This window comes from Meleagris gallopavo, chromosome 15, assembly GCF_905368555.1.
Source record: "Meleagris gallopavo chromosome 15, MGAL_WU_HG_1.1, whole genome shotgun sequence".
Taxonomy (NCBI): Eukaryota; Metazoa; Chordata; class Aves; order Galliformes; family Phasianidae; genus Meleagris; species Meleagris gallopavo.
Genome location: NC_139418.1, coordinates 5,173,970 through 5,200,667, shown reverse-complemented (window position 1 = coordinate 5,200,667; position 26,698 = coordinate 5,173,970). Strand labels below are relative to the sequence as shown.

Genomic DNA, 26,698 nt, shown 5'->3' with positions numbered 1-26,698 from the left:
AATTACAGCCACAATTTTTTTTTTTTAATGTTAAATATTATTTCATTCCTTCTAGATCTTTTTCAGTTTCATTTTCCTTACATTTATATCCTTGTACATTGTCTCTTTGTTTTTGTCTTTTCCTTCTCTGTGCTTTGAATAGATTCTCATGTGTGAAGAGAGTTCTTCTTGTTGTTGGCTAAGGATCTAGGAGCTGTTAGAAAAGATTCTTCTCTTTCATCCATACTTCTGTTTCTTTGTTTGTTTGTTTGTTTGTTTACCCACTCCCACTCTATTTAGTTTGATATCATTCACCTTCCTTCCTCTAGATTTCATAAGGCATCAGAGCACCCTTTGTTATAGCCATATCACTTTACATCTTCAAAAATTTTCACCTTGTCCCTCTTATATTCTTTTTAACAGGGCTGAGCACTGTGCAAATATTAACAATTAATAAAACCATTATTTAAAATTTCATAACGACATTACTCTAATTTCAAAGAGAAAGAAACCATGTGTTCCTACATATGAAAACTTAGCAAGGATGAGCTTAAATTTCAGTTTAAAAAATGCTATCACTCTGAGATAATCCATAGTAGACATTTTTTGCTTGTCTGTTGAAATTAAAACTTAGTTATCCTACTGACTTGTGAAAGTGAATAAAGGGAAAAGTATATCAGGACCAAAATCACACTGGTCCTTACAAATTATTTGTTGGAGTTGAGATTTCTGATTGTGGTAAACTAAGAAAAATCTGCATTACTTGCTATGAATGTGCTTGCCAAACATTTCAGTTGTTTATCTTGATCTACCTACTGTGGAGTAGATAAAAAGAAATCTCAAAGGAATGTGATAGGGAAAGGAAAAGAAAGGATTTAACTTTCTTTTGTTAAGGCATGTTCTCTATTTGGCTTCCCTCTGACTAGAATGGATTATTATTAGCAGGGTTGAAGTCTGGCAACCAAGATGCCACGTGCATAGTAAAGGAAGGGAATGGAGCAAATGTCTGCTGGGGCTGTCAGTGAGAAGGTTGAGACTGAATTAGAAGCCATCTGCTCCTGTTCATTGCAGATGAAACAAACTGGTTTAAGTGATAACAATGCTTACTGACCTTGGCCTCTTCATACGTTTTGTCTCCCTTATATTTTCAAGGAATAAAAATAAATAAAAAATGTTTTGCCCCAGAAGATCTAATTCACCGCAGACTTGTCACAGACTCCCAGGAGTCATGACTGCCAAACCCCAACTGGAACTTGTTGTCACAGGCGCCACAGGGAAGTTACTGTGGATGCCAAAAACCCAGCTGAGGCACTGGCATTGACGTGACTGTGGACCAGACAGGTGTGTTCCCACACTGGAGAATGCTCGTGTTACACAGCCTGCTGCTGAGCGCCAGACGCAAAGCCGGGGCTCAGTCTTACACTGAAAAGAAAGCAGGGAGAGGTGTGATCTAGAGAGAAGCTGCTGTTAATCAATCTAAATTAGGAAAAGGATAGAAGTCTTAATTCATCAACGTTAGTGAAGACTCCAGCCATTTGACTTACTTATAAAATATTGTTTCTCCATCAAGAGCCATATCCATGACAAGCATATGCAGTGTTTGTAACAGTGTTCTAGGATGTAAATCTCTCTCTTCATTTTCGTTTTCATTTTGGGGGGAAAACAAAAAAAAGAACTGAGTAATGTTACTTAATGCTTTTTATGAGAGCAGAGCAAATGTGGAGAAATTCTTTCAGGTATTGCACAGTTTTATTGCCAAGACTGAAATGTTAAAAGCTGTAGCAGAAGTACAGCTGAATTGCAAGGAAGGTGAATTTTATTTTAATTGATGTGCAGAATTTGGGCTAAGTTCAGTGGGTGATATTGTGAAATATTTGTAAAAACAGGTCACTGTGGTGTACAAATTGGAGTCAGTCCTCTGCTGCTGGCCTCGTACCCTCAAATTTTTGGAATGGATCATCATGAATTTACAAAGAATTAAGCCAAACCAAAATATAGTCCTACATGATCCTGAACGTGAGCCTCATACTCCTGTGGTCTTTATTTATATAAAATAAGCTATCCACACATAATCCACTACCCACCATTGATTACCTAATTACACAATCACTCCATCAGTAAATCAGCACAACATCTGTGACCCTGCATGTCACTGCTGCAGCCCCCTCTGATTCCCCAGGAGCTTTACTGAGGCGGTTCTGCTGACATAATATATTCATTATCCATTAGATCTGGCACATGCTCTGCAGTGCTCAATTACAATACAATCGAGCAGAGGGCCTAGTGTCAGCCCATGTAATGACTTTCTGATTATCTGTCTTTAAATGATGAATGAAATGAAAATGTACTATTCAAACCAAATGCAAGATTGCTAAGGATGCTAAATGAAAATTTTACTTATATACTTTATGGAAAGAAGGATGAGGTTAGAGGGTAAGGGTTCACCTCACGTTCAGAAATAACAAGGTAGAAATCTTTTCTTAAGCTGCTGTAAAACCATCTGGTGGGACAGTGCTGCCTTTGCTGTTACAGTCTTGTGCCCGTTTATTTTCTTTCTATCTAACTATTCTCAGTCTCCCAATAATTCACTGGAAGAATGTAAATTTCAATGATTTTTCATCTAATTTCATATTTTCCTTCTTTGTTGCTTGAGTTAGCTGCATGTGTAATAACATTGCTTTCAACTGAACTTGATTACAATGTCTGTAATAGTGGAAGACCTATTTCATTTCTTTTTCAGTGCTATGAATTGGGGGAAAAACACACTACAAATGTCACTTTTGTCTTTTTTTTTTTTTTAATTATCTTCATGTTGCGCAATACTAATCTGTAAAAGCTTAGATAATGAACAGTGTAGACCTGTGGCAGATGTAGTTTCTTACATGAGTTCTTAAAAATCACAGTTTTAACTGAGTCTCAAGAAGTAGGCTTTGCCTGATGGAGTAAGCACAGCATGCCAGCATAAGGACTAGCTTTTTTCTGAATAGTAGCCTTCTAAGTAGTCTAATATACTCTGAGAAAATTCAGTATATGCCATGATTATAAGTAGATGGGAGATACATAAGCATTCTGCTGTTCAAATAATGATAAATCAGACGTTTGAAGCTACAGTCATTTCTGTCCTTGTTTACTTGTTCAGTTACTCTAGTTATAACTGAAAATCCCAGGACCCTTCAGAGCACTCTTTAAACTTTATTTAAATCATAGATTCCCAGTTTTAAACCTCTAAGTTAAATATTTCAGCTTTTTGAGTAATACGCAGCTTCTCTTTTCAACCAGTAGCAGAGTTAATCTGTTTATTTATTTATTTATTCCGTTTCATTTTTTCATGCAAACCAAATAGCCGGCCTTGTGTGCATATTCTAAGGATAGGATATTATAATTAATAAAGGCAACTGGAACACTGAGCTCAGTGAAAATGAGGAAAGGCATTGACTTACCTCTGGAGTTTGTAAAGATGTCCAGTTCAGTTGTAAAATTTCATTTTGCACAGAAGCTGAAATAAATTTGTTTGTCAAAATATTCTCTTATTATGGGAATTTGAGGGAAAGAATCAGAAGAAATACAGGTGTGTTACTGGTGCTTCATAATTTGTGGCAAACTTGAACTTCAGAGAGAAGTGAAGCTGATATGCATTCAGGGTTGAGTCAGCCCTTTTTAGAAGCAGAAGCACAGGAAAGATTTGTAGCTCCTTTAGAACTTTGAAACTTTCTGTTTCACCCAGACTCCGTATCTCATTTTGAGAAGATATTTAATAATAATGTTTTTGATGAAAGTAAGATAAGTGTCCTTAGCAACAGATTGAGGGGCTTTCTGCTCTTAGAAGTACAGTTCATCTAAACCAAGCAGCAGAGTTGTTCAGGAGGATGTTTAATATTTTCACTTTGCTGTAGAAGCCAAAACATATGAAAAGTTGAAATGCATGACAAGTAATTCTTCTTCATTTAATTTTCTTTATTCTTTTCTCACTGGATATAATCCCCAGCAGCTCTGAAGATTTGTAGTATCAGGTAACAAAGCTGGGATAATGCAGCAGAGTGCAAACACTAGGCTGCTCCTTAAAATGAGGAGAGAGTGATGACCTCTGGAAGAATAATGCAGTTTAGTGCTGCTCCACTGGATTTACTCCTGCTCATGCTTGTTAGCGTTAGAAGGCAGAAAGCCAGGCAGCAAGGAGAAGAAAAAGTGGAAGGAAAGTCAAATAAAGGTAAATGCTTAGAAAGACAGCAGAAATTTTTTGACTTTCATGTCACATTAGAAAATATGTGAGGTTACAAATTACTTGACATAAGGATACATGCTGAAATAATTATTCACTGACTGTGCATGTAGTAAAGTGCTGTATATATGTTGCTGTAATCACCTTATGACCATCTTCTAACATCATCTGACGTGCAGTGCTGTGAAGTTAGCAAGGCTGAGAAGTGCAGTCCAGAAAAAACTCCAGGACAGACTAGAACAGTTTGGATATCTGCTTTGCATGTTAGCTAAAGATGCTCAAGAAAAAATGTGTTTCCAGGCTCCTGTGTCTTTCCAGGCTCCTGTGCTAGCTGGGACACATTCCCAGTTCAGTGATACTAGGCAGCAACTCCTAGCCCTATTTTTCTGCTTAGTCACATAATATGAAAACATTTATGTAAGTGAAAGCCACAACTCTAAGGCCTTCCCTTGATCTCTGATAAAAGGGTGAAGGGTAGCATGGCCATTACTAATAGATCTGTACGTGTGGGCAGATTTGAGATATACAGAAAAAAAAAAAGGTTTACCAAAGGTGGTGTAAGTTTCTACTGAAATACGTTCTGATAGTCATGGGGGAGAACAGACTTATAAAATTTTTATTGGTACTAATTGGAAATACTGTTTCAAGTCTCAATAAAAGTACCATTTTAATATCGAGCCTCCTAATATACTGATCAGTAATTTAAATACTGCACAACTGGAAAGCCAGAGTTTTAGCCAACATTGTGGTTTTCTTATTTGTGTGCATTGTTAATAGCTGTTGTCAGCAATCAGCACGTTTCAAAGGCAGGTGTACAACGCTGTGGTTCTAACATTTTCTCTCATTTTTCATGTTTGATCACTGGTTTATCTCAGATAAATAACAAAGAAAAATGGTCCAGATGAAGTCGTCTGCTTTCAGTTATAATCTTATTGCAACAGTGTTTTATAATTTGATAAATACAGGGAGAACAACGTGTCTCAGTTGCTTCGCCAGTAAAGTTGGCTGCCTGTTCTGAGTACCATAGATTCCAGCCTTTCTCACTTGGTTGTCAGGTTTTGATTGACAATGATTTTCCTATAGTTTTCCCCTGCTTCAAAATATCACGAGAAGGATATTATGCATTCCCAACCTGCCAACTTTGGCTGCATTACAGAGTGTTCAATTATGCTCTAATCGAATAGCTGCCCAATGTAGGCCACATAATGACTTCCTGATTATCTGACTTTAAATGATAAATGAAATGAATATGTAACACTCTGTTGAAATACAGGCTAGTCACCGAGCCAAATGAAAACTGATTTTGTTCTCTTTTGTCTGAAAAAAAAAACATATATTTTATTGTAATTCCATTCAACAGTTTTTCTGTTGCTTGTTTTGCCTTCATTAAGATAAACACGGAACGAGTTGTCTAGGAGAACATTAGTCTTCACTTTTGTCATCAAGCAGATGCTGACAGTGTTAAACAGTGTTCAGATTATTCTCCTTCCTCTCTTTACATTTATTTGTTATAAAAAGCAAGGTCAGATTTATATGATCAGTTCCTATTGGGAATATTTAATACATGCTGGCACTGCAAGAAGTCTGTTTTGAGTAATGTATTATACAGACAACATTAAGGTCTGAATAAATTATTTAGTGGTGATAGTGCTAGATGTTTTTCATTTCCAGTCTGTGGTATTAATACTAAGCAACTGATACGGCATCACAAATCAAATAAACCTCTAGCACCTCATCCGGGTAGCATACATTTATTTTGCCCGAGTTAGAGCAGAGTATCAGAATGATCTTTCAGAAGCTGTTGTGGAGATTTTCCAGCTTCTTTACCCAAGAGTCTATGATGGACATTTTCTCAAAGCACATTTCTCTTAATCACCAAAGTGGTTTGTGAAATGTTGCCTTGATCTGAAGACATATACAGAGCAGCTCCTGAATTGTGGTGCATTAGGCTAATACTTGTGGCTTCTAAGTCACTAGGAATATCTTGTGATGTAGTAATTAAAAAGAATACTTGTGGTGAAGTTCAGCTCACTTTGAGCTTTGTTAATTGTCTCAAGCTCTAACGGGGCAGGGCCACTCCTTGGTCACAGTTGTACTTAGACTCTATTCTGAGCAATTTTTTTTTTTTTTTCTTTTCATCTTTGCCTTCATTCTGATCCCTCTCAGTTATAAATTGCTTTGCTAAACTGATGATGTGAGTAAAAATTAAATTAGGAAATGAGATGGACAAATTTGCTGTTTGTGCCTGGGAATAAGATCTTAAAGCTTCATTAATTATTTCTTGAAATGCTCTAGTGATTGAAATATGCGTAAGAAACATTACTTCTTTATAGAGGAGTTTATTGGGAATGACCCCCCTCTTCTCGGAAATAAATCTCTTTCATGGAAGAAGTTGATGAGAATCATGTAATGGGCAGATTAATAACGATCCATTCATAAACAAGGTGTGTTGAGACAGATTATTTCTCTGTGTCAGATGACAGCAGATCTACCTCAGAAATCTTTCCTTTATGCTTACATTTCCCCCCCAATAATTTTCTCCCAAAGCTTGCACTTAAGCAGGTGATGGATCTGTTCTGAATGCTTTAAAATAAATCAGTCACTATGAAAGTAAATGCCTCCTTTTCATTTCCATGGAAACTACAACAGATACAAAGAACACAATAATGCTATTTGATAGGGCAAATTTTCAGCTACAGAGCACTCTTTTTCAACACAGGCACCACCATTAGCTATGCATTTTTGCCAGTGATGAACAAGAGCCTCCATGCTGCGCTTGTAAGCATCTGCAGCAATGGAGGTGACCCACAGCCTCTGTTACACTGCTGAAACATACCATTCACCCCTCACTGTGCTCACATAGGTCCTTGGTCTCCATAAATGTTTAGCAAGCATCAATGATTGTCAGTGGGTGCCATTTTTTTTCCTGCATTGGGGAATTCAGTTCCATACCGGTGCATCATACACACTTCCATGTCAGACCATTTTGTCAGACTGCCAGAAGTAGGCCAGAAGAAGTTAGTCAGCAGGCAAAGCATCTCTAAGTAGACATTTTGGAAAGCGAGCATAGATTCTGTGCATGTTGGGAACAACTTCTTCAAGTGAACAACGTACCACTGTGGATGTATAGCCTAGCTCTGCTTATCTATAAGTAGCCAAATATTCCTTCCAATGTTTTACAACACATCAGAATGAACTTTAAGGTAATACAACTTTAGTGTTGGCTGTGTTTCAGTAATTTTCTCCCTGTTCCAATTCTAGTGGCTGGTGATACGTTTTACCAAATGTGAGAATTGAATTACTTGAATTACTCATGGTTTGAAAATAAGGTGTTCTTGTAGTTAAGTGACTAGATTGTGATTCGGGAGACCAAAACTCTCCCTTCCTTTTTTTCACCTGTGCACAAATTGAGTGAGAGGAACTGAAGTGGGGTTTTTTTAGGTATTAAATAACATTGATTTTGAAGTGAAATGAAAATACAAGACTCTGAAAGGACATGGGGTTTCTAATTAAACTTCTTGGGGCTACATTTTAACTGTCATTTTAACTGCTATCTCACCATTGGAATACACAACAGAAGTAAATCTAAGAGTACCTACGCTCTTACACAGTTAAAGTACTTTCAGATGCCTAAGTTCCCTTGGTTTCATACTGCTGTGATTGTGATTCTTTAAATTAGCTACAGCTGAGCTGGTTGCAACTAATGGATAGCTGCTGTGAGCGTGGTTATTTCCTTAGTAGGTTAGAAGCAAGATGGGTTGTGGAAGACATTTCTATTTTCTGAATAAGTAAGGTAGTATTTATATATACAACAAATAAATCTAATTAATTGAAATCGTCTCTTTTCTTTTTGCTTTCTTTATTCTCCTTTTTTCTTTTCTGTGCTAATTTTTGTTATGCCAAACTGATGTAATTATAGTGTGTATCCATACTGCTGTTATTGCTGCAGTGATTATTCTTACAGTTAGAATGTAGGCTGGCTAGTTCACTGTTCCTAACCCCTGCACTTCAGTACAGTTAGCTACCTGTGTATTTGTCCTGATTCTTTTGTTTGAATGTTTCTTTTTTTTGTTTTAATGGTTTCAGATAAAACACATTATTTGTAGCTGCTGTGTTAATTTTAGAAATGCTTGGGCTGCCTAGTTGAAAGTCATTTCTGTGTGTCACCGCAATGTAGATATATTTTCCATTGTTTTGTGGGTCTGAATAAAGAAGAAAGAAATACTTTCTCTTTGGTTTAAAAAAAAAAAACCTAGAGTTTGGAAAACCTAAATAATGCAAAATAAGAGAAGAAGAAAGAAGGCTAATTCAATTTTCTTAGATTGTTTTCTGTAAACACTTTTTTGAAAGCATTCTCAAAGTAAAAAACTATAAATACAACTAAGAGGTATCTTCTTAAACAGTTGAGAGGAAGGAAAAATGTCTAAACAATGTATGTTCTTTAAAAGTTACTCTGGGAAGACTGTGCTAATATAAAGCATTATAGAATATGACACACTTTTTTTTTTTTCCTGCTTCCCTTTCTTCCAATTTCTCTGTACTGGGGGGAGGACTGTGGGGAAGATGGGCCTGGGTACACCCTTAGATAGGTTTGGGCCTTGCAGAGTGCTTTTTTGTAAAGCCTGGTCACTGCATGTTGAAGGTGACTTATCTATCTTATCTATCCCCCTTTCCTAGGGGAGGGGAACAAGAAGAATCAGGGGACCTTAGAGCAAAAAGAGGTTGCAGCAGGGGTGTTTGTTAGACTGTCACACGTATTTCCTGCTTAGCCTTCTGTTACCCTTCTGCAGGGTGAAAGCTTGAAGATAGTCCAGGAGGGCTATGCTCTGATTAGTTCTGTAAAGCTTTCTTGGTCTGTAGGCAAAGTGTCGATGACACGCAAGCCATTCATCGTTTGATATGAATGCATGAACACAGAAATAAGACCAAGAGATTGGAGTGGGTGATAATTTCATGAATTATATCTGCTTATATTCTGACTGCCTCTGAGTTCAGATTATTTAGATGAATTATATAACTTGTGTCATGTCTGTGTGTAGAATTCATGAACCATCAGTATGTAGCATAATTACGTAGTGCTTAATGATGATAGAGCTCTATTGGCAAGTGTTGCCCTTCTGATTCCATCAAGGTTCTTTCCTCTCAGAATCAATTAGTCCTCGGAAAATGCAGATATGAGCAGTAGCTCTGTGAGGTCCCTGGCAGTTGGGAACCAGCATGCAGCAGTTTTCTAGCAGCTTGCAGGAATGTTTTTCCCATAGTGTTTCAGATCAAGCCGTGAGAAACTAAGCTTAACTTCTGTGTCACTTACACCAGGTTTGTGCAGTTTGAGGGATTTGAATGATTGAGGGTGAGTTTTGGATACTGAGCAAGAATTGTTTACTTGTGAGTAGAAGTCAGTGCAGAATATGAAATAATTGTCTTTCAGAAATTCACATTAGAGAAAGGAGGAAAAAAAAGGTCTTGTACCTCCGTGAGTCTCGATGCATGGGGTTGTTCATGGGTAGCTTGGTTGTTTTTGAAAATATTGATCTCTGGACTTTGCATTTGAACCCAGTTTTCCAAGGAACAATGTTGATATAGTTGTTATTGCAGTAATCAGTACTGCTATTCAGTCAAGTATTTATGCATGCCTGTGTACGACTGCATTTGAAACTGAGAGTCTGAATTCAGAAGTAGGAAAACGTAGATGGATTTTATTTTAAGTGCATCACAAAGAAGTTCAGGTTTGTTAGGTTCTGTTAAGCACAGAGCAGTCTGGGTTGGGTTCAAGGGTTTCTTTATTTCAACTTTTCCTTTTTTTTTTTTTTTTCTTAAAAGTGCTCTGGAAAACAGTCTATCAAAAAAAAGTTATTTTAGACAAACACTTTCAAAGCTTTTGTTTGTCGCATGGTTTTCTATACAGCCTCTTTCTATCGAAGTAGCAACAGCTGTCTGAAATCAGCATGTGTATTGGGAAGGGCCAAAGGCCACTGAGGAGTGTTCCAGAGGTAACAGGAGGGAAACTCTGAGAAAAGTTATAAGAAATAAGCAAAATTTGTCAAGAAAAGGAGGAAGGAAGATGATGGCTGCCCTAGAAGTAATGCCTTGAGAAAAGACGGCAACTGAACGGTTCACACCAAACTGGCGGGAAATGCTTTGAGCAACTGCAGCTCTGTGAGCGAGGGCATGATAGTGTGGGAGGTTTCAGAAGCAGCCCTTAATGGGTTGGAGCAGTTCTAGAAAGGGTTATCTAGTCTGGGAGTAAGTACGGCCACAAGCACACGGCACACAGGCTGCCCTTGTCCACAGGCAGCACCAGCACTGCTGCTAGGCACAGCTGAGCCCTTCAGAACCGTCTCAGGGTGGTAGAAGGTGTTGTGTCCCTTCCTCACAGAGCACTGCCTGCACCCCGTGGTGTGACCCCCCCCAACCAGCTGTTGTAAGGCATGTGGTGGGACGTTGACCAGCATGGTGCTGAAGAGATAAGATCTTGAAATGAGTAGATGTGTAAACTGAGATAGTGTTCAGACAGAAAATGAGCGCAAAACTGGAAGCAATAATATCTAGTTGTTGGAAGAGTCTTCCTCTTGTGTTTGTGTTAGTGTGCAAAATGTAGCAGGGTGGATGTAATTTGCTGGTGTATAAATTAAGAAGGTGCTGTCCTTATAGCACTTAGGAGGGCTGGGTAACTTTGGGATGGGGAAGAACAGGCATGGAATTAACACCCAGCAATGTGACAGCTGGGGTATGTCATCACTTCTGTGAAGAGAGTGAAGTTCATCAGCTGGGTGTGCAAAATGGGGGCTGTGAGCCCCCAGTGCCACTTGCCCATCAAGTGTAATTGGTAAAATGCTCGCTAGAGATTACTGTGACCTTGCATTGGAATGCAGCTCCTACATTGTGTTTTTCTGTGTTAAATTTGGGGGGAGGGTAAGAATGGGTCAGATAATGTACAATGACAATTAGGATAATGGGTAAACTGTTATGCAAATGAGTCTGAAAGACCTTTAGTCATTGGGCCTAAATGAGAGAGGATCTGAATTTATAATGGCATGCTGTAAATGTATTAAAAATAAATATTGGGAAAGGAAAAAGAACCAATTAACCTGAAAGGAGATATTGGTAAAAGAACTAAAACAGACCATCGGGTCTTAATTCAGCTTGGTTCTGCCAAAACTGCTCAGGTACCCAGAGCTGCCTGTGATAGTTCAGTGGGGCAGCAGAAATAACTGATTTTTAAGGGAGAACAGTGTCTTTTTAAAAAGAAAGTAAGGATGGTGTTATTTGAAATAGTGAAGGATTGTCTTACTTACCCAGTATTTCCCTTCCAGATGTATAACTTTTTCTGCAAATGTTGAGATGTGTTTTCTTCAGTGAAAGAATACATTTTAGTATAAAGGCATCCCATCTCCTTTCGCAGAACAGAAGCAAAGTGTCAGGGAGTACCCATAAATAATTGTGGAGAAAAAAACCTTAAAGAGAGCAAGCTGAAGTGCTTTCTTTTTTTTCCCCTTCAGCCCCACTGATGTTGGCATTTCACATAAGACAGAAGAGCTGAGAGGAAAATGCAGTGATTTTAAGCAAGAGTAAAAATATACTGCACTGTAGAGTAAAGGTAAATGTGATTTGTCTGATAATGTTTTAATGGTACCATAATTATAGATGATCACTAAGATTTCTGCTGGACATTGCTTCAAAAAAATTTTGCATTTTGATTGTTTTGGAAATGAGATGCTCTGTTTTAACAATAGCTAGCACCAGTTATAGTTGCATTTAATTTGTAATAAAATACAGGTATGCACTTTCCTGTGTTTGCACTGTAATGTAGCAGCTTTTCTGTGCTGAAGTCATGTCACTTTCTTTGTAGAGAGCCTCTTTCAGAATTAATCCTTTTGCTTTCCTTTTTTTTTTTTTTTTTTTTCCCCTGATGGTCATTTGAAAAAGAAGTATATTCAGGAATGTGTCAGAAAAACATAAAAGCTAAGAAGTAGTTGCATATGTGCAGGATGACATTCTCCTAATGCTCTGTCCTTCAAATTGTTAATGAAAAATGTTCTACTTCAAACTGAAAGAGAAGAACATGACTCACATTGTTTGGGATTTGAAAACAACTGAATAAGTTGGAGTTGATGTACAGGCATTATTTTGGAAACTGGTAATTGTGAGTTTTCCAACCATTTATGCTGGCATATTCTGACTGATTTAGCAGAGCGTAAGTGGACAGTGTAAAGCTGTCCAGACTCTTTTGTATAAAACTTCCATTTTGATTACTGGGAAAAAACATAAATTAAGGGAGGCAGTGCAGCAGGGAAGTATATGTTGAAGACTCCAGGCAAACAAAAGTAAATCTGCCAAGACTTAAATATTTATTTTCCCTATAAGACATTTTTTCAGAGAATGGGATTTTATTTCCCAGTCCTCTGTAATATATATACAGAGGAAAAGACGGAGCATCCAAACACATGTAACAGAATACTGACAACCACTGTGACTTCAGCATTTCAAATTAGGAAGGAAAAAGAGTTAAAACAACAGAGCCATTTAGTGTGCATTTCCTGTAGAGAGAGGTGGCAATGCTCAGGTGTTTGTGCCAGGCAAGTCTGCACTTTCCACCATTAGAACCTAAGTCCTGGCTCCATTCCTGGCCTCTGCCTGTCTCCATTTTCTGACTCACAGCAATTGATGTGGTGTTCTTGGGTAAAGTCAGCATTCAAAGCAGCAAACTCGATGTGAACTCAAGGGCTCAGAAAAGACCATTGCATGCACTGTGATCTTTCTTAAAACCTCCCTATAGATATTAGAACAAGATACATGATTTAACACTCTGAAGCATTTGTCTACCTGTGGGTTTTTTTTACCTCATTTTCTGTTCTGGGTGTACGTGGTAAATGACAGATTGTCTCAGATAATATTCATGTGATACTCCAAAATAATTCTGCAGACATGGTAAAAGCTTTTAGAGACACTAAAACTGATTATCTCTTCTGTAGCGCTTTTCATCTTCAAAGCACTTACCAACATTAACTAATTAATCCTCACAGCATCCCTCTGAGTTAGATATCATTGCCATTATACAAATGAAGGAATTGAAGCGAAACACTTTGTGTCTAGCTCAAGATCGCCAAGATGGTTGGTGACAGACGGAATTAGAATGCACAGACCTGTGTTTGCAGGCTCTTTGCTCAGACCACTGCACCATTTCTCTCTTGACGAATGTACAGAGAGGTATTGGTAGTCTAACTATAGCTGAGGGCTGAGCTTGTTAATGAAATCTCGTTAGGAGTTGCTTTGATGGGAAACTCATTTGTGGTCAGACAGATTATTATCTTTTTCAAACCTTCTTTTGCAACTTTTTCCTGAACAGACAAGAGTGCAAGCACTAATGAATTGCCCCAGACGTGATGTACTTTGGCTGTAGCTATAGCTAATTGTAAAATGGTTTAGTCTTTGCTAAGAACGTTATCCTCTTTGGAAAATAAAGCCTGTGTTTCTTGGTGGTGTACTGAGAAACTGAAGTCAGGAATAGCACTGAGGGTCTGAATCCATTGTACTCTCTATGGAATTTGTCAGTGAGCTAACATGTTGGGTATCCTGGGTCATCATCTTGCTGACTTCAGCTGTAGTAGGTGAGTTCCTGGCTGCACTCAGTTACAGGGAAGCTCAGTGAAGAAAGAAGAGAACATGAGTTCTCAAGCTGTTGTTTAGTGTTATGACAATGTTTTCTAATCAAATGACATAGACATTTTTTGCTGAAATTATCAAATTCTTGTGTAATTTTTCCCTCCGTCCTCCAGTCAGATATAATAGGCAGGTGCAACTCCACATTGTTTATGATGAGGCTTGTGTATATAGACAGTGGTGGGGAACAAGGAAGGTTTTCTTCTTTGAATTTTTACAGGTTTTGTGAATAATGGTATCAGAAATACTTGAACTGAATGAGGAGGATTACAGCATGTACTCTAAGGCAACTGCTGAAATGATGCTGGGCACAGGTTGATTACAAGCAAACACAAAAACAGCTACTAGAGAAAACATAATTAAAGGGTGCATTAGCAGTGATTGCTCAGACCTGTCTCGAAGTCCACACAGAAAATCCTCCCATTTAGTAAGTGGAAGGCTCTCACTTTGCTAATTGCCAGACTCCCACATTGGCTAATGTTTTAGCAGCCCTCAGTGAGAATATTCTGTCTTAAGGAGAAACTGCTATTTGAAGTAAAACTTGTTCAGTTGAGTAGAGAAAGTAAAAATGACGCTCTTGGCAATCCTGTGCTCCCCACTGCTTACTGTGAAATAGCATCAAGGAGTTTTAAACTAGTGCAGCACAAGCTAAGTAGCCCACAGAATGTGGAAAGATCTAGAGAGTTGTACAACTGGATTCCATATCGGCCTTAATATATATACCTGGTGGTTTTTTTGTTTGTTTGCTTCACACACAATTCAAATGATCAAATCAAAATACACACACAAAAAAAAATCAGATTTCCAGATTTCATGTTTAGGACATAAAAGCATAAATTTATACTCAGCTGGGTTTCAGGAAGGCTTCGCAGTGTTTCTGCTCCTTGCTCATATGTCCATAACAGTTGTGACTTTCTTCTACTGAGTTGAAGATGCATGCTTCTACGTGCATGTTCTGCAATATTGGACAAAAACTGAAAAAAATACAAATCTCCCATTACAAACTTGAACCGTATTAGAACAGCAAAGGAAGAAAGGCTGGAAGAGATAAGTTTAACTCTGATAGGTGGCCTTAAATTGAAAGAGTTGGATTGAAAGTTAAGAAAAATTGAAATATAAATTTATCTTTGTACTTCTGGTGTTCACTGGATGTAAATATCAAAATAGAAAGAGTAATAGTGGGGTATATGCAATATATGCCTTGCAATATATGCAAAAATGTGCCTTGCTGGAATACTTCCTGCAACTGAACTTAAAATTTGGGCTTTTACTTTGTTTCTATTGCTGTATTGAAACAAACTGTGCAGCAGAGCACCTTAAATTTCCAAAGTCCATTGGAAAGGTGTTGGGGGTTGATGATTTTCCACATGTCCTTTAGGAAGCTGTTTTTATCCCATCTCTGAGGCATAATTCTCTGATGAGCACTTTGCTTGCCAGCTGAGAAACTGTTTGCCAAGACAACAGCTATTTAGTTGTCTGTGAGGCGTAGGTACTGGGGCTGATGAAGAGATGCTGGAAACATCAGTACTGTGTTTTAGGTTTTTGTAGTTGCTGAGCTGAATGGCCAGGACTGAAGGTGGTCTCCGTCAGGCATCGCTTTGCCTCTTTGTGAGTGCAGGAAGTTGCTCCAAGAAGAGGAGGCTGGAAGGACTCTGGTGTTGTCAGTAAATAGTGCTCAAAGTTAAGCAGACATGCTTTTAGAAAAATTAGAAAGTATAAAATTAATATTTAACCAGATTACTACATTTTGTCTGTTTCATTAATTTTTTATTAATTTATGAAAATGCTGTTGATGGAAATATTGACAGTGTTGGTTGTTTTGTTTTGTTGATGTTGTGTATTGGTTTTGTTGTTTGTTTTTTATTTTCTTCTATTATTTCTTCTGGTAAATGGAAACTGATCTTCGTTACGAACAGAAACCATCTAACATGCCATATTGGGTAAATGCTCTAATAAGACAATAATTATTAGAGTATGACGCATTACTGTTTAATATTGTTCATAACTCAGCTTTAAGAGATTCATAGCGGAGATGAGAGAGGAATGCTGTCTTAAGTGTTTATGATTATGTTAATATTAAGATGTACTGTAGGAAAGAAAACAGTTTGACGTTACCTTACCCTTTCTGTTTGTGGAGGTTATTCTGGAGAAAGCGTTCTTCCAAATTTATTGTAACTAAGCAGTTCTGCTACTTCAGAGTGAATTAGCAGAAGCAACTCACCATTACTGTGAGCCCTTTGAGATCTTATTCTTAAAAGATGAGAATTCCCAATTCTTTTGACTTTGAACTCTGACTACAAATTCTTGGGGAATAGGAAATCTGGAACCTTTACTCATTACAGGAATTCCAGTTGTTCCTTCTGCATCTCAAATGAATCCTAATACTTCTGTACTCTGTGGTTTGGCCTGTGCAGATAGATCTGATTCTCTTTAGGCAAAGTGCTTCTAAATAAGATGCTGTCCTTTCAGAAGGAAGAGAAAGATGCTCGGGAAGTTTAGAGATGGTGTTTATTCAGACTGTAACTGAGCAAATACTTAAGAAGGAGAAAGAAATGCAATAATTTATTGTGGAAATGAGTGGAATATACAGCACGGTAAGGTTACATAAATCTCTCCAGTCATGGACGTGTTCTGACTACCATCTATTTATTTGTTTGTTTTTCAAGTCTGAAGCAGTTGTTGATTACCGTCCTCTCCCTAGGAAGTCTTTATAGGAGATAAGACTTCTTTGTTGAGCATTAGAAATGAAAACATTTCTTAAAATTGGTCTTGTCATTTTGATGCTATATGATGACTACAAACATTCATATTTTTTGAATATTTGTTGGCCCTCTTGACAGAGTGTCTGTATTCTTACAGCCTTCACTTGGATCTGTTCTTCTCCTTTCAGTGTTTGCTCTTTGCTCACCCTTTTCATATTTTTATCATATTTTCTAATCACAACCTGAACTCAGTAATATTTGAGTTGAGTATTTGAGATCAGCAGTCAGAAGTTAAGCTGTACAAGTTCATGTATAGAGAATTGCTTCTAATACCAGCAGACTCTGAGCTTGATCTAACTTTCAGACCTACTGGTATTTTGTTTCTGGTTTTAAGTGTCTGTACGCATATTTTTAATACTGATACCCAATGTGTGAAACACATAACTGTTTTTCACAGCCCAGCAGATAGGATACAGGTATTTTCAAACAGCAGTACTATATCCTTATCTCAGTAGCACTAATATCCCCTGCCAAAACAGACATGATATATTGAAGCATCTGTAACCATGCAGGATCTCTGCATATGCCTTGAATTTAGGCTGCAGCGTGTCTGTCATCCATGGTGATCCTACTGTTGTGGCCGATGTTGCAAGAAGCAGAGCACTGATGCTGACTTGAAATCAGTACAGTCATTATGGATGTGTGATTTGACCATTAAGCTGCATTGTCCTCTTTTCTGCTTTCCCTCCTCCTTCCTTGTGCTCTGGCAAGTTTGCAAACATGAAACTTGGCTACTGTTTCATAGAGTGATAGGATGCTGATTGCAGACTAGATAGCTAAATAGAATAGTAAGGACCAAAGCTTAAACCTAGTTAATGAAATAAGCTCCAATCTGCCTCAGAAGTCTGTTGTGATGAAGTTTTGGAAGCCTTTCTTTTCTTTATTTCACCGACTACATTAAACCTGACCCCATAATGTAGGATAAGGACAAGTTCAATACTGAAAATCATTTTCTGTTTTATTATAAACAATATTTGCAATACTTCAGTGCTTAACTGTGCCATGATTGTGTAGAGTCCCAGTCTTACAGTGCAGTAACTTACTGAAGTTCTGTGTTTAAATGATAAATGAAAAGGAAGTGCTGCCTTCCAGCTGCATATAAAACAGAGTTTATTGCTCCCTGTGTCTGCGTTTTACTTACTGGATGGGTGAGGACGTGTGAAAGGAAGCTTAAAGGATGCATGTGTTACACTTCTTTTCTAACTTGTCTTTGTGTAGTTAAGTTATTTGGATACATTTCCAGTGTTGTTTAATCTCCCTGAAATAAATCTTCATGAAATTCAAAGGGGAAAACTATATGTTTGGGGTTAATCTTAGGATTTTACAACAGCCTTTAGATCAAATCAAAACTGTTGGCTGTTGGCGAACTGTGGGTTGCTCTTGTTCGTGTGAGTCGCTCCATCACACACTCCAGCATGGCACTTTTGAAATGCAGAAATCTGTCACTTCTGAGATAAACCTGCTAATCCACCTTTCTCCTTAGCACGTACTTTGTTCAGTGGGCAGATTTCTTACATGAGTATTTTCTATCACTTTTGCCAGTGCTGCCTCAGTGTCATAAGCTGATGGCTTTAACTGGTGATTTTCTGTTTTTCAGACTCAACAGAGAAATCCAAACACCCCTCTGTGAAGTGTTTCTGGAGTTTATCCCCTGCTGAAAGTCTCCTCTAAGGTAATAGTTACAAATGTCAGCACGCGCATTATAAACAAAATTTCTGAAAAATATTTCTTGCTCATTAAAGGAACTTGTGAGTTCTATAGCCTGCATTATTTCTGGTAAATATATATGCAAGCCTCTGTTCCTGTTACTTTTAGTTCATTTTTTTAAATCATAATTCCACTTCCTATGCTGTTCAAATTCTACAGTTTCAAATCTCTGCTTGTTATCTTTTCCGTTTTTTCTGGTTGTCTGGTTTCAATATCTTGCTTGATTTTTTTCTGTCCTTTCTGAGAAGTCCTGCTGGCTAGTGCTTTTAGTTATTCTTCTTCTTTTTCTTTTTCTTCAACGTCTACTCAATCGTTTACTTCTCTATTAAGAATGTTTTTTATGTCCATTGTGCGTATTGCCTTGCTAAAAAACTTGTGCATTTTAGCTCTGCAATAACACTCAGTCCAGATGCAGTACAGTCTGCTTGTTTTCCGTGTGACTTCCAGAACTTTTTTGTTATAATTGTTACTTAAGGTTCTTCATGGATTCTCTTGTGGATTATATGTAAAATTCTGTGGGTTGTGTCTGTGATGATGCATGTATATGCATCTGAATACATATTTAATATACAATATATGCCTGTATGTGTGTGCACATACATACTTGCAACTTTTGTTACTGTGAATATAAGATATGTATATATATGAAAACATAAAAATACCCTTGTCAACGGTTTACGGGCTGGTTCGGCCCGGTTCCGTGACTAGAAGGGCGGAGGGATCCGCGGATCCGCGCCCCCGGGAAAAAAAAGAAAATAAGGGACCCCGAAATAATTGAAAACAGTGGCAACAATCTGAGGTAAAACAAAGTAATTTACTAAATATGGTATCAACAGAATTTTATAAGGAGAGAGAATGTGAAATTGATGGTGGATCGGCCTTACCACAACGCTGAGATGAGAAGCGCAGGCAGAGAAGCGCAGGCGAGAAGCGCAGGCAGAGAAGCGCAAGCGAAGCAGCGCAGGCAGAGAAGCGCAAGCGAAGCAGCGCAGGCAGAGAAGAGAGCATCAGGTGACCTTGCCGGGAGTTATATCTCCTCGCTGACCGCAAAGCCCCCTGGGGAAACGTAGCTGCTCTTCTCCGCTGGACAGGCACCCGGAACTTGAGCATCAGCAGTCAAACCCCCAGTACATTGCATGATGTTATGATGTGGAATACCGATAATGAAAAATCATGAAACCATGACATTCCACCCCTTATTCCACATCACTACATCATGCTTAATATAGACAAACAAAATATAAACACACGCACTAGGAATTACTGACTGCACTCCCTCAACATCAAGTTCCCTTGCGGTACACATTGAACATCCCCGTTTTCCTGCATCACCCACCAAGTGGACCCAGGTCCCTGGGCAAAAACAGTTCCACGAAGAGGTTTGTCCTTCTCAGAGGCTGGAATAACCCAAACTGCCTTTCCCAACATATTCTTTACATGTACAACAGGGACTTTATCTCCCTCTACGGTATGTAGGGAGCTGGACTGGGTTGGACCACCACGATTGATAGATCCTCTGGTATTGACTAACCAGGTGGCTTCTGCCAAATGCTTCTCCCAGTGCTTAAATGTACCGCCTCCCATTGCTTTCAGCATAGTTTTTAACAACCCATTGTATCGTTCAATCTTACCTGAGGCCGGTGCATGGTAGGGAATATGGTAAATCCACTCAATACCATGACCTTTAGCCCAGGTACCTACAAGAGAATTTTTAAAATGAGTCCCATTATCTGACTCAATTCTTTCTGGGGTACCATGTCGCCACAGGACTTGTGTCTCAAGACCTAATATGGTATTTCGGGCGGTAGCGTGGGGTACTGCATAGGTTTCAAGCCACCCAGTTGTTGCCTCCACCATGGTGAGCACATAACGCTTACCATTACGAGATCGTGGCAAGGTGATATAGTCAACCTGCCATGCCTCCCCATATTTGTACTTTTGCCATCGCCCTTCCTCCCAGAGAGGTTTCATTCTCTTGGCTTGTTTAATTGTGGCACACGTGTCACAGTCGTGAATGATTTGCGCAATAGCATCCATAGTTAAATCCACCCCTCGGTCTCTAGCCCACTTATATGTCGCATCTCTCCCTTGATGGCCTGAGGTCTCATGGGCCCATCGGGCTAGAAATAATTCACCCTTGTTCTGCCAGTCCAGATCTATTTGGGCCACCTCAATTCTGGCAGCTCTGTCTACCTGATGGTTATTTTGCTGCTCTTCAGTAGCCCTATTCTTGGGCACATGGGCATCTACGTGACGCACCTTTATAACCATATTCTTTATTCGGGCAGCAATATCTTTCCACAGGTCAGCAGCCCAAATAGGTTTACCCTTTCTTTGCCAGTTGTTTTGCTCCCACTGCTGTAACCACCCCCATAGAGCATTTGCCACCATCCACGAGTCAGTGTAAACATAAAGCATTGGCCACCTCTCCCGTTCAGCAACATCCAAGGCCAGTTGGACAGCCTTTACCTCTGCAAATTGGCTCGATTCTCCTTTTCCTTCAGTGGCCTCTGCAACTTGTCGTGTGGGGCTCCACACAGCGGCTTTCCATCTGCGGTGTTTCCCCACAATACAACACGATCCATCTGTGAACAGGGCATATGTCTTCTCATTTTCGGGTAGTTCATTATATGGTGGGGCCTCTTTAGCACGTGATATCTCTTCTGCTGGCGGTGTTCCAAACTTTTTGCCTTCAGGCCAGTCCATGATCACCTCTAGGATTCCTGGACGGTTGAGATTCCCGATCCGCGCTCGCTGCGTAATCAGCGCAATCCACTTACTCCAAGTGGCATCAGTAGCATGATGGGTGGAGGGACCCTTTCCCTTGAACATCCAGTTCAGCACTGGCAGTCGAGGTGCCAGAAGGAGCTGTGTTTCTGTACCGATTACTTCGGAAGCAGCCCGAACCCCCTCATACGCGGCTAAGATCTCCTTCTCAGTTGGAGTGTAGCACTCTTCAGACCCTCTGTACGCCCGACTCCAGAATCCCAGGGGTCGGCCTCGGGTCTCTCCTGAGGCTCTTTGCCACAAACTCCAAGTGGGACCTTTCTCTCCAGCAGCAGTGTAGAGGATGTTCTTCGCATCCTGTTCCATCCGTACTGGCCCCAGGGCCACGGCACGGGCTATCTCTTGTTTAATCTGCTCAAAAGCCTGCTGCTGCTCAGGACCCCACATAAAATCATTCTTCTTCCGTGTCACCTGATAAAGGGGGCTTACAATGAGGCTGTAGTTTGGAACATGCATTCTCCAAAAACCCACTACACCCAGGAACGATTGTGTCTCTTTCTTATTAGTGGGTGGAGACATGGCACTGATTTTGTTGATCACATCTGTTGGGATGTGACGACGGCCATCTTGCCACTTTATACCTAGGAACTGAATTTCCTGGGCAGGCCCTTTCACTTTGCTTCGCTTAATAGCGAAACCAGCACGCAGAAGGATCTGGATTATTTGCTCTCCTTTCTCAAAAACTTCCTTTGCTGTGTTGCCCCACACGATGATGTCATCAATATACTGTAAGTGCTCAGGAGCACCTCCCTGTTCCAGTGCAGCTTGGATCAACCCATGGCAAATGGTTGGGCTATGTTTCCACCCCTGGGGCAAACGATTCCAGGTATACTGAATGCCCCTCCAGGTGAAAGCAAACTGTGGCCTAGATTCTTTGGTCAAAGGAATGGAGAAAAAGGCGTTAGCAATATCAATGGTGGCGTACCATTTGGCTGCCTTTGACTCCAATTCATATTGGAGTTCTAACATATCTGGCACAGCAGCACTCAATGGGGGTGTGACTTCATTCAGGCCACGGTAGTCCACCGTCAGCCTCCATTCTCCACTGGCTTTACGCACTGGCCATATGGGGCTGTTAAAAGGTGAGTGAGTCTTGCTAATCACTCCCTGATTCTCTAGTTGGTGAATCAGCTTCTGAATGGGGAGCAAGGAATCCCTGTTGGTGCGGTACTGCCGTCTGTGCACCGTTTTTGTAGCAATCGGTACTTGTTGCTCTTTCACTCGTAGCAACCCCACGGCAGATGGATCTTCTGACAGGCCAGGCAAAATAGACAACTGCTTAACACCTTCTGTGTCTACAGCAGCTATTCCAAAGGCCCATCGATACCCTTTGGGATCCTTAAAATATCCCCTTCTGAGGTAATCAATACCAAGTATGCATGGAGCCCCTGGGCCAGTCACAATAGGGTGCTTTTGCCAGTCTTTACCAGTGAGGCTGATTTCGGCCTCCAACATAGTTAGCTCTTGGGAACCTCCAGTCACCCCATGAATATAAATTGATTTTGTCCCTTGGTGACTCGAGGGCATTAGAGTGCACTGTGCACCAGTATCCACCAGGGCCTTATATTTTCGTGATTCTGATGTGCCAGGCCATCTAATCCACACAGTCCAATAAACTCTATTATCCCTTTCCCCCCCCTGGCTGGGGGCAGGGCCCCTCTATTTGTTACCTTCATTGTCTGCAGCAACTGGAGCAATCACCTTTTTGGAGAAGTTCACCTTGGTGGTTGATTTGTCTTGTAACTCTCTTACCCGTGCTTGAAGTACAGGAGTAGGTTGTTTATGCCACTCCTTCATATCTTCTCCATGGTCACGTAGGTAATGCCACAAGGCAAAACGTGATGTGGTCTTACTGTTGTCACTTGCTCGAGCAGGAGAACGTCTTCTTTTGATGGCTGAGACATTAGATGCCACCGGCTGGGAGGAAATCAAGTTGATGAGCCCCTCCAATAGGCTGTTTTGGGAATTCTGGTCCCCATTTGATGTATCCGTTACCTCCATGGATTTATCAGCTTCAGGCACGGTTGATAGTTTGTCTATTATATCTTCTTGTTTGTTTTCCATTCTGTCCAGCTTTTCAGCTACCTTTGTAATGGCTGAAACACAAGCTCGCAGAGGGCTTAAATGTAACTCAAAGTCTTGAAGTTTATTAACCAATTCACTTATAAGGGGTCTTCTTTCCCCTCTGCCATACATTGCTGCAAATGTGCTGGCGTACCTTTCTGGTGCGGTCTTTGTGAATGTACGCCACATGTTTGGTGTACACCTGACTCTCTCGGGATCATGCTCTTGGTCTGGCTCGTCAGGAATGAAATCGGGGCTATGTAGCATTTCCACCACAGCATATTCTCTTAAATAACAGATGCCTTCTTCCATATCAGCCCATTTCTTTTTCTCAGGCATCAGATCATCTTTGAAGGGGTATCTTTCTTTTACAGCTAACAACATCCGCTTCCAGAGGGTAAAGGCCTGGTTCTGGCATGTACTAATACCTCTGTCAATGGCTGAGTCCCTGGCAATGCCACCCAGTTGGCGAGCTTCTCTACTATCCAGCCACACACTGTTGGCCCCATTGTCCCAACATCGAAGTAACCAAGTGGCAATAGGCTCATTTGGGTGACGTGAAAAGTCTTTTCTCAGACTTCGAATTTCATTCATTTTCAGAGATCGATCAACAATAGTAACGATATCTTGCTCACCTCTTACTCTTTCGGGACTTCTTGTTGCCCTCATTGGCGCCGGTGACCGTGGTCTTACTGAGGGCCCCTCCCCTGGACTTAGGGGTGCTTCTTGTGGATCTTGGAGCCACTCCTCTGGACCTCTCTCCTCTTCTTTCTTCTCTTCTAACTGAGTCGAGATTCGTTTCATTTTCCGTCCTCTTACAGGGGCAAGTGACATCAATTGTGGTGCTTCTTGTAGTTGATCAGGTTGGTCAGTTCCAATGCTCTCATCCTCCAGTTCAGCTCGGAGCCTGTCTCGTTCGATGATGAGAGTATCTAGCTCAGATTGGAGGGTGTCTTGTTGAGATTGAAGACTGTTGAGTTTGGATTGCAGGGAGTCTCTCTCAATTCGGAGGGCATCTCTCTCAGATTGGAGGCTGTTTCTCTCGACCAGGAGACTCTCTCGCTCATTTTGCACTGTTTCCCTGAGACTCTCCTTTTCAATTTCACAAACTCTCTCCCTCTCCAGGATAGTATTGAATAAGGCCCGGTAAGCATTAGCCAGGCCCCAAATAATTTGGGCCTCCTCAGATCTTCCTGAGCCGCGACATTCCTGTCTCAAATATCTGTTTAAATTTTCAGGGTCTTTCAGGTGTTCTGGAGTAAAGTTCCATGACACCGAAGATTTCCATCTCTCTAAAGTCTCACCCAGGCCTCTCCACATTCCCTGCCACTCAGTATTTACTGGTTTTGGGGCAGACTTCCTCAAAATATAATAAATACTAATAATAAGTGAAATGGTGAGCAGTACATTCACGGAGATTAATAACGTGATCAGGTGAGCATTGAAAATCCACATAAAGAATTCAAAGGAGAGGCTGGAAACCTGCTTAAAAATCCCCAACCCTGTAAAATTAGCAGCTCCCTCTGGAATGGTATGCCACATAATATGCAGATGCCACATAGTTATTTCCATCCATGTTTTCAATTGGCTATATATACCTATTGCTCCATAGAGCAAAGTGGTGAACTTAATTAAGGCCCAGTATGTTTTTAGCATTAAGAAAGAAGAGACAGTGGCATGCAGCCCCTTAAAAGGCAGTTTCAGTAGAGAAAGCATTTTTTCTCTTTTTTTTTTTTTTTTCTTTTACAGAAACAAGATAGCAAGGCTCAAAGTTTACAAATATCCTAGAGTATTGGCCGTCCGCCTGGACTTTTCAAGGTCACGCTTTCAGACAGTACTGGTGAAACAGATAAACTTTCCCAATGAAGCTGTCTGAGAGCGGAGAGAGAGATTTGTTCAAAAAGCTAAAAAGCAACTGTTGCCCGCATTCTCCACCAAGAATGTCAACGGTTTACGGGCTGGTTCGGCCCGGTTCCGTGACTAGAAGGGCGGAGGGATCCGCGGATCCGCGCCCCCGGAAAAAAAAGAAAATAAGGGACCCCGAAATAATTGAAAACAGTGGCAACAATCTGAGGTAAAACAAAGTAATTTACTAAATATGGTATCAACAGAATTTTATAAGGAGAGAGAATGTGAAATTGATGGTGGATCGGCCTTACCACAACGCTGAGATGAGAAGCGCAGGCAGAGAAGCGCAGGCGAGAAGCGCAGGCAGAGAAGCGCAAGCGAAGCAGCGCAGGCAGAGAAGCGCAAGCGAAGCAGCGCAGGCAGAGAAGAGAGCATCAGGTGACCTTGCCGGGAGTTATATCTCCTCGCTGACCGCAAAGCCCCCTGGGGAAACGTAGCTGCTCTTCTCCGCTGGACAGGCACCCGGAACTTGAGCATCAGCAGTCAAACCCCCAGTACATTGCATGATGTTATGATGTGGAATACCGATAATGAAAAATCATGAAACCATGACAACCCTGCTTAAATATCTTTTTAAGAGAGGACATTCTTGCTAATGTTATGGTCTTTATAATCTATTGATTTGCTTCCTGAGCTGTAGTGATAGCTTTGTGCTTTGTAGAATAGACAGCATCTGTTATATTGCTTCTCTGCTGTTGGGTTTCTTTTACTAGGAATAAAATTAGGAATAGTAATAAAATGATTTGGGTAAATAAAAATAGGCATGTTATTCACAGTCCTTTGACTCCTTGTTGAAAATTAAAGACATGGGTAGACGCATGATTACGTCTTCAGTACTCCTTTTGATTACTATCATTGTTTAGGCAGAGGTATAGTAAGATGGTTAATTGCTGCCTGTGTGTCACTATTTTTTAGTTTACTGATATAGGGAATTAATGGGAAGGGTTTTATTCTGATCCTGTGTGTTGCTCTGGTACTTTTCCCCTTAGATGTTCGGTGGTGTATCTATGACAGTGATCATTTTTGCAGAAAAGAAAAAAAAAACAGTTATACGGCACATTATACTTGTGGCACGGGGCTTCGTTGGTGGCTTCACATTCCACTTTCAAGACAGATGTATTGCAAGACCTTTTTCTGAGTTTTGAGATTCAATGTGGTAGCATTTAAAAATGCTGCATGCATGATTTCACTTTTTGCTTGGATTTTGGGAGACAAGTTCTGAAGGTTACAGCAGTTCTTACATGTGCAGGATGTGTGAAACAGCCATCTGAAAACCGTCAGCGTGTATATGGCACAGCCAGGCAAGACATGGAGTTAAAGGACTGATAACTTTGAGACAGTGATTGTTCTGGAAAACTTAGTGGGAGTCAACTTAGGAGAAATTAATCCATTTGTGAGGGGAAAAAATACATTCAGAAACATGGAGAAACAGAGAGGACAACTACGGCTTTCCATTCATTAGTGTACTTACATCATCTGACTTTGTTGTTGTTGTTACCATCCTCATCTGATCCTCTTTTAGCTTCTCTGGTCCCAAAGACTCTGGAATTTGTCACAGTAATAGACCAATACACCATAGCACATGAGCAAGTTATTGGATCTGATCTTTTCT

The 26,698-nt window shown here is 40.2% G+C and overlaps 1 protein-coding gene across 4 annotated transcripts in view; it reads left to right on the top strand.

The window, feature by feature from the left end:
• The window catches only part of TENM2 (teneurin transmembrane protein 2), a 1,471,143-nt gene that overhangs the window by 723,683 nt on the left and 720,762 nt on the right, over positions 1–26,698 (top strand). For 3 of the 4 annotated variants that reach the window (XM_085236695.1, XM_085236691.1, XM_085236690.1), the window contains one exon: positions 18,218–18,292. The gene's annotated coding sequence lies outside the window, so the exon portion shown is untranslated. Of the gene's footprint in view, positions 1–11,772; positions 11,796–18,217; positions 18,293–26,698 lie in introns of those variants that run through there. The other variant, XM_085236688.1, reaches the window with a different exon arrangement.